Consider the following 7,281-nt stretch of genomic DNA (forward strand, 5'->3'; position numbering starts at 1 on the left):
CACCTGGATGGTCTGGGCTGCCCTGGGCATGTCGGCTTAGTCACCATAGTCTGGAGTCCCCTGAGCATGTCAGCTTAGTCACCAGGACGGCCTGGAGTCTTCATGGGCACATCAGTTCAGTCACCAGGACAGTCTGGGGTCCCCTGGGCATGTCGGCTTAGTCACCAGGAAGGTCTGGGGTCCACATGGGCACATCGGCTTAGTTACCAGAATGGTCTGGAGTCTTCCTGGGCATGTTGGCTTAGTCACCAGGACAGTCTGGGGTCCCCCTGGGCATGTCAGCTTAGTCACCAGGATGGTCTGGAGTCCCCTGGGCACGTCAGCTTAGTCACCATGACATCTTTTGAATGCAGCAGCAAAGGGGCACATCCCATGCCATAAAACCTGGCACAAGGCGCCAGGAGCCCTGTCCAAGGTCCATATCTGTGACCCCATCTGTGATATCCCGTTAGGTTCTGGAATTGCTCACAGCAGCTGAAATGTCACACAGGTGCCTGCTCTGCCAGGCTTCAGGCTGCCCAAGCCACACCTGTGGCTGAGGCCACTCCTTCACCAAGATCCCCCCCACAACACTGCCCTTCCTGCTCTCAGTAGGGTCCTCAGGTCACATCAGGCCCCCTGTATGCTGGGGCCTGCCTGGGGAAGGGGGCTCCCTACTCATCCTTGTCAGGCACTAGGCAGTGCCACACTGACAGATACATGGCTCCAGCACGTGAACAAGACTCCCCCACAGCGGCCACGCGTCCTGCCCTGGCATCTGAGGACGGGAGGGGAGTCCACACACACTGTGCCAGACACTGGCTCCAGAGGACCACTGCAGGGATGGAGGCAGGGACGGGGCAAGGGGAGGCCTGGGCAGAGCTGCACAGTGAACACCTTGGCTCAGGGACGCTCAGCCTGGACTTTGGATGAGGGGGTGGGTGGCTTGCTGCTCCCAGGTACATGTGGGTCAGTGCCCTGGGGTCTCCCCTCACTCAAGATGGGCAGCTTAACCAAGCACACAGCACAGGGATTCCCTCGGCAGCCCTGGATCACTCGGGGGTGATGAGCAGGCCCGGGGTGGGGCACATGCTCACAGGCCCACAGCCCATGACCAGGTTTCCCACGAGCTGCTTCCTGGCTGTTCGTGGTGGGCTCTGCTGCCCTGCTGAGGACAGCAGGGAGGGGACTGACCTGAAGGAAGAAGGCCCCAAGGACAGGCCCTGCCCTGTGTCACAGATGACCCCTCCCCCCAACACCAATGTGCCCAGCTCCTCCAGCCTCAGTCCAGGATGGTCTTGAAGTCTGCGGTCAGGGCCAGGTCAGCTGCAGCCTCCAGGGCCTCCTGGTGGACGTCACCCAGGCCCAGCACAGAGGCACCCAGCAGGCTGGGCCACTGCACCCGCTCGTAGTTGAGCACACTGAACAGCGTCCTGATGTGCGAGGTCCAGGGCTGGGCCTGGGGCACACAGGATGCAGCCTCAGGGGGGCTGCAGAGGGCAGGCAGCCACAAGCCCACCCAGCTTCCCAGGGTCCTGGGAGAGCCCAATGCAGAGCCGGCCCTCAGCCCACTGGCCGGGCTCCTCAGGGTTCCTGTCACTGCACCCCAGGAACCCTCACCCGGCAACACATGTGATCCTCAGGGATGCTAGGCATCCATCCACCTCCAGCTGAGCAGTAGCCTGGGGCTGAGGTCCACAGCACCCCCCCCCCCACACACACACAGAGGCTAGGTCCTTGGAGTGACCGCAGCAACATTAACTGATGACAAAATCACCCCACCGTGGCAGAGGCACCAGCAGCCATGGGGACAAAGCCACAGAAAAGGCCATGGGGGGCAGGGGGAGCCATGAGATGAGTCCTGCAGTCCTCAGGGGGCAGTGACAGCTGTTCTTCCCTCCCCTCCATGTGGCGCCACGGCAGGATTCCAAGGGACCTGGCCAGCTGCCCCCTGTGGGCTCCCAGGCCCAGCTGGGCACCTCCCCCAGCTCCTCATCCACTCACAGCAGGACCCATCTTTGGGCACACAGGCACAAGCCTGTGAGCTTTTGTGTGGGGCAAGATGGAGGCCAGGTCACCTTCTCCCTGCGGAACATTCTGGCTCCCACCACAGAGTCCGGGTTCACAATGGGCTGCAGTCCGCTGGGCTTGGGGATGAAGCGCAGTCTGGTCATGGGCAGGGCTGACCTGGCCTGCTGCTGGACCTCTGCATCCGACAGCTTCCGCAGCTGTACCTGCTCCAGGTGCTGCCTTCAACACATCTGGGGCTGGGGTCAGGGCTGGGGTCAGAGGGGTTCAGGGCCATGGGCAGGGCCAACCTGGCCTGCTGCTGGACCTCCGTGTCTGACAGCTCCTGCAACCGCACCCACTCCAGGTGCTGCCTGCAACACGCCCGGGGCCGGGGTCAGGGCTGGGGTCAGAGGGGTTCAGGGCCAGGGTCCGGGCCAACCTGGCCTACTGCTGGACCACTGCATCTGACAGCTCCTGCAACCACACCCACTCCAGGTGCTGCCTGCAACACGCCCAGGGCTGGGGTCAGGGACAGGGTCAGGGCTGACCTGGCCTGCTGCTGGACCTCCGTGTCCGACAGCTCCCACAGCTGCACCCACTCCAGGTGCTGCCTGCAACACGCCCCGGGGCTGGGGTCAAGGAACCTCGGTCCCTGTGGACACAGCATACTCTGCGGGGTGGGGTGGGGCCTACAGATGCCCTCGTCCACCACAGACACCTCCCAGGAACCCCCACATGGGGGTCCGAGGCTCCCATTCCACACCTGGCATGACTCGGTGTAATCAGTCCTGATCCCTCAGTCTGACTCAGCAGAACCAGGAGCCAGCATCTCCGTCACTCAGGCCCCATCCCCTGATGCCACCCCCACCAAGGTCATCCAGAGGGGATGCCTGTACCCCCAGGTGTCAATGCAGGAAGGGTCTCTGAGACTCATGAACCAAGTCCCTCAGAAGCACCCTGAGGGGACTGAGCCCAAGCATGAGCATACAGGGCCGCGGGCCAGCACAGGGTCTCTGCAGGCCAGCACAGGGCTACCGTGGGCCAGCACAGGGCCTCCCCTCCACGGGCCAGCACGGGGCCTCACAGCCTGTGGGTAGCCGGGACACAGGCACCACACGCGGTACCTGATGCCCACGTTTTGCAGCCCAGACGCTCCTGCGGTAGAAGAGGAGCTGGTTCTTCTGGAACGTGGTCTCCATGACGTAGAAGAAGGACCTGAGCAGCCCCACCACATAAATATCCAGCAGCCAGAACAGGAACCTAGCCAGGATCCCCTCCCTCAGTCTGTGCTCCATGGTCGGGATGTGGCCACACCCTGGAATGAAGCAGACCCCGCATGTGCACCCTCACGAGGCAGCCATGGTGGGAGTGCAGGGCACGAGGGGCCCTGCAGTCCTGAGCTGGCTGCCCTGGCTTTGGTGAACATGTTGCTGCACGTGTGCCGGCCCCTGGCACCCCATTGCACATGCAGCTCACGGGCAATGCTCGGGTTGGCACGCAGAGCAGACAACATGGAAAGGGCTCCCACGTGCAGTGTCAAACTCACAGCCTACGGGCGGAAGACCAGGGGCTGGCGGGACACACAGTGTGGTTACACGGCTGGACCCCTGGGGGCCCTGGCATCAGACATCACAGGCAACTCAGGGCCCACCAATAACTGGCTCAAGAGAAACTGGGGAGGGGCTGGAGCGGGGCAGACCCTGACCATGGGGATGGCGGCTGGGTGAGCAGGGACAGCGGCCAGAGTCCAGGTCCCTGGTCTGGAGAGCCAATGGCACTGGGCCGGGTTTAATGCCCTCAGCCACCCACAGGTGGCTTACAAGGACCCGAAGGCAGAAGACAGCAAAGCCTGGGGAACAGGGACACCAAGGAGGCAGCGACGACGGCGCTGGGGACCTGGAGGCCACTCCTGGCTCCTGGCTTGGGGGCCGCTGCAGGCGTTTCAGTGGTGAGCCAGAGGACGGACGCTGTCTCACAGTCTCTGACTCTCAAGCAAATGAGAAGCACACTCAGGCTAGCCTCTCCCTAAATGCCGTCCAGCGGGCTGGAAGTAATGGAAACCTCACCCGTGTGTGTGGCTGAGCACCAGCTAAACCAAGGAACCCAGCAGAGTAAAAATCCAGGAGCAAACGGCACCGCAGGAAAACACCCAGCCGAGGACGGCGCTGTGGAGTCATCAGCTGAGCCAGGAGGTGTCAGGGCGCAGGAGATGGCCCCCAGGGCCGAGGGTCCCACCACGCGCCTGTGTGGAGACTGAGAACTCGCCACCCCACGTCACCCCTGTGGTCGACCATGCTGAGCAGGCAGAGCTGGCCCTCGGGAGCCCGGCGCAGGAGCCATAGGACACCACCCAGGCCTCACGGTTCATGTGGGGTCCGCCACCTCAGAAGTCACCACAGAGGAACCGGTGCTGTGGAGTTGCAGGTTAAAGGACTGCGTGCAATGCCGGCATTCATGTGAGAGCCGGGCGCCAGTCCTGGCTGCTCCACCTCCCTGCTAATGTTCTTGGGAAAGCAGTGGAAGATGGCCCCAGTGCTTGGATCCCTGCACGCATGTGGGAGGCCTGGAGGAAGCTCCTGGCTTCAGCCTGGCCCAGCCTGGGTGGTTGCAGCCATCTGGGGAGTGAACCAGCAAATGAAAGCTCTCTCTCTCTTTTCCTCTCTTTCAAAATAAATCAAATCTTTTCAAAAGTAACTGATATCAAAATAACTGCATATTACTACACAAGGTGCAGCCAAAGCAGTACTTAGAGGCTAATGCATCACAGCCACACATCCACCATCAGAAGTTTATACAGAATGACAGGAAAGCCTGAAAAAGGCATTAGGAAGAAGATAAACAGAAATCACTGAAATTCAAAACAAAGGCTCAACAGAGAGGACCCCATGGGGACAACAGAACTCAGTCACTCTGAAGGTCAAAGGGCAATGGGGGAGGGGTGACAGGAGGCTGAGCCAGACACAGAGCCGCACACAGCGGCCTGGGTAAGGCCATCAGGCCGATGCTGCGGACAGAGCAAGGGAGACAGGGTCCCCACACTTGCAGCGAGAGGGACCAGAAACAGGCCAGCACCAGCAGCACCACCTCTCCCATGCGCAGCCCACACTGGGAAAGCTGGCCCATCATGCCCCATGCAGCAGGAGGCCAGCTGGCCTGGCAGGAGGCAGATCTCCAACCCTGGCATCCCTGATCCCTCCGCGAAGGTGGTAGAGTGGCCACTGCCTGAGCACACAATGTCCGGGTGGGTGCACAGAGCAGTGCTGGGGGTGCCCGGGGCCGACGTCACGCCTCCCGCTGTGGGGGCATTTCCACAACACAAGGACAGAGTGGTCACCGCATATCTCCATCACTGGCCTGGTTTCTTGGGGAGCCTGGCAGGGCATCCACCCCCACAAGCCCTCCCCATCGGGTCCCTAGGGAGGCTGCCATCTGACTCAAGCCCCACCCATCCAGGAGCAGCCCAGGAGGGGGCACCTGCACTGGCAGAGACACTGCCACAGTCCCCTGGAGCTCAAATGGGAAACATGACGGGGGCGCTGGCTCAGCCACCCAGCGAGCCAGGGCAGGAGCCCCATTCCCTCCTCCTGGGCAGCACTCACAGGAAGTCTAACCTCGCTCCTCTCCCCTGCCCAGCACATGACCCAACATCCCCCACCCCACCCCATCAGCAGGGGACCTTCCAGTCCAGGGAGCGTGGGGCAGCCTTACCCACCACCCCCTCAGCTCCCGGCTTGGCACTGGCCAATGCCCGCTCACCTGGGCTCGCGAGCAGCCAGGTGCAGTCCTGCACCCTCACCTTCCAGGTCAGCTCCTGCAGGGAGAGTTTGGCGTGCTTCCCTAGCAAAATGAACTTCTTTGTATTCCTTGGGAAGCAGAGCTTGTTGTGCCCGGAGCCCTAGAGGCCGGGGGGAGGGGGCCACCAGGCGGTGCAGACAGGCCCGCAGGAACGCGTGCACCTGCCACGGGCTGTTGTGCTGCTGCAGGAGCCGCACCAGGCGCCAGGCGCCGGGAGCCCGTGTCCTCCTGGGGGTCAGCGGCTGGCCTTGGGGACCATACCTGCATGGCCGGCCCCCACAGCAGGCAGTGCATCCGGAGAAGTGAGCCGTAGGGGCACCGCGTGTGGTTTGCAAGCGGCTTCCGGAACATGGGCCGCATCCTCCAGTAGCACAGGAGCAGCTGGCGTGGCCTGCGGCTACCTCCGGGCCTCAGCGTCCAGCCCAGGAAGATGGCCTCCAGCAGCCTCTGGGCACCCGCCAGGCTGGGCCGCAGGGAGCTCAGTGGGAAAGACGTGTGCAGCCGCTCGCCATAGCCCAGGTAGTAGAGGAAGCGCTTGGGCTCCACGTACACTTGAGCCTGCGGACATGGTGACCACCGGGCGGCGGAGTGGCCAGGCTCCGGCTTAGTCCACTCCCGCGGAAGCCCTGGTATGGTCTCTGAACACTCTGCAGGTGTCACAAGGCAGGCCGGGACACGCCCACGCCCCGAACTGCAGGCGGGCAAGCCCAGGGATGCCCAGGCCTCACCACCGCTGCTGTTCGGAACCTGTCGCGTGGCCGCGGGGCCCGCCTGGGTCTCACGCATGGTGCAGGAGGGCCAGGCCTCGGCAATGACGCCGAGCTCGTACAGAGGCGGCCCACACACCTGGTAGGGGCAGCTCTGGGCCACCAGCAGGTAGAATGCGTAGTGCACCAGCAGGAGCATGAACATGTTTCCCATGCGGCGCAGCAGCAGCCCTCACGTGCCGCTGTCGTGCAGCATCTCAGTCACCGTGTTGGGCAGGTAGCTGCTCACGCAGGTGGTGAAGGCCCAGGGCAGGCCTCCGTGGGCACCGTCCAGCAGCATGAAGCTGAAGGCTAAGGCTCGGCCTGCGGCACCAGTATCCCATATGGGCATTAGTTCATGTACCAGCTGCTCCACTTCAGATCCAGCCCTCTGTTAATGGCCTGGGAAAACAGTGGAGGATGGCCAAATACTTGGGCCCCTGCACCTGCGTGGGAGACCTGGAAGAAGTTCCTGACTCCTGGTTTTGGATTGGCCCAGTTCTGGCCATTGTGGCCAAGTGGAGAGTGAGCCAGCAAATGGAAGACCTAGTCCGTCAATAATTCTACCTCTCAAATAAATAAGTAAATCTTTAAAAAAATTAAAAGTGGAACAGAGATGGCCACAACAGGATGTTCTAGGCTAGGCCAAAGCCAGGTACTCCATCCAGGTCTCCCACATATGTGGCACAGGTCCAACACTTGGGCCATTTTCCAAACTTGGACCAGAATTATAGAGGGGACATAAATCAAC

At 62.1% G+C, this 7,281-nt stretch overlaps 1 pseudogene; it reads right to left on the reverse strand.

Annotated features, from left to right (window-relative positions):
- Positions 1 to 1,261: 1,261 nt before the first annotated feature.
- Positions 1,262 to 6,696, reverse strand: LOC133754742 (telomerase reverse transcriptase-like; annotated as a pseudogene).
- Between the last annotated feature and the right edge of the window lie 585 nt (positions 6,697 to 7,281).

Source organism: Lepus europaeus, unplaced genomic scaffold (assembly GCF_033115175.1).
Source record: "Lepus europaeus isolate LE1 unplaced genomic scaffold, mLepTim1.pri SCAFFOLD_29, whole genome shotgun sequence".
NCBI lineage: Eukaryota > Metazoa > Chordata > Mammalia > Lagomorpha > Leporidae > Lepus > Lepus europaeus.